Raw genomic sequence first — 1,225 nt, forward strand, 5'->3', positions numbered from 1 at the left:
AAAATATCATATTACTCAGCAGGAAAATCTGGTTTTCAAACAAAGTTTTGATTCTATAACTTCTTCAAGGTGAAATCCCTTGTTTAGTAGTAAGCATTGCTTGCTTAATATAATTTATTTGCACTATGCACAATAGTCATTACTTCCAGTTTTGATGGAAAGTGGTAAAACCTATGTTTGATGTGTAACTTTATACATTCTGGTGTTCTATAATTCTCTTCTTCCTGTACTTCCACTGTCCTTAACCACTCTCATCAGACCTTTAAAAGTAAAATTAAGGAACTGAATCAATGTTTGTGTTCTTTTTTTACACACCTCACATGGTTTCTAGACAATAACAGTAGGCCTACAACGTTTTTGTTTTAGTTTCGACCCAAACATGTATTAGAAAGCTTATTCTCCCTTATGCATCCACAGTTCCCAATCTTATATTTCACGTAGACGAGCCGCTCAAAGAGTGCCAGGGCACCGTCACCATTGTCTAGCATGTGGCCACACAAATGTGGCTATGTGATTAGCTACCCCAAGACGACAGCTTTCTCAGCTCAGTCGGTAGAGCGCGCGATTGGGACGCGGATGGTCGGTGGTTCGAATACTGAGTACTACATTCGCTTCTTTTTCCCGCATCCGAATTAACTAACAAAGGCTGCAGCGAGATGAGGGCGTGGACCCGGTCGACCAATGACCACCTACCCAGCAAGCCCCGCAAAAAAGTTCGCTTCGACCAGGAATCAAACCCTCCCCCGACGGTGCCCCCTGGCCCAAGGCCCGGCACGCTCGCCGCACGGCTGTCAGCACCACCTGGCGATCGTCAGGTCAGAACCCGGTCTGGCTCAACGGCCTTGGTCTTCCGTGTAAAGCAGGCGGTCAAGTCCACCTCCTCATCGCGCTGAGGCCCGGGTCGGATAACACGAAAAATCGGCAAAAAGTGGGCGCCCCGCTCAAATCAGGCAGTTGATTGACAATTTTACGTGTTATCCGACCCGGGCCTCAGCGCGACGAGGAGGTGGACTTGACAGCCTGCTTTACACGAAATACCAAGGCCGTTGATCCGGTTCAAGTTCTGACCTGACGAACGCCAGATAGAGCTGACAGCCGAGGGGCGAGCGTGCTGAGACGTGGGCCCCGAATGACAGTCGACCCAGGGTTCGATTCCTAGTCGAGACGAATTTTTTTTTCGCTCAGCGAGATGAGGATGTGGACCCGGTTGACTACCTACTCAGCA

The 1,225-nt window shown here is 48.7% G+C and overlaps 1 protein-coding gene across 1 annotated transcript in view; it reads left to right on the forward strand.

The window, feature by feature from the left end:
- LOC113213270 (uncharacterized) overlaps window positions 1–291 on the forward strand; it is a gene marked incomplete in the record, with an annotated part of 16,694 nt that extends 16,403 nt beyond the window's left edge. The window contains 1 exon segment of the mRNA XM_052272961.1: window positions 11–291.
- Window positions 292–1,225: the final 934 nt, after the last annotated feature.

This window comes from Frankliniella occidentalis, unplaced genomic scaffold (assembly GCF_000697945.3).
Source record: "Frankliniella occidentalis isolate FOCC.00 unplaced genomic scaffold, Focc_3.1 Scaffold234, whole genome shotgun sequence".
Taxonomy (NCBI): Eukaryota; Metazoa; Arthropoda; class Insecta; order Thysanoptera; family Thripidae; genus Frankliniella; species Frankliniella occidentalis.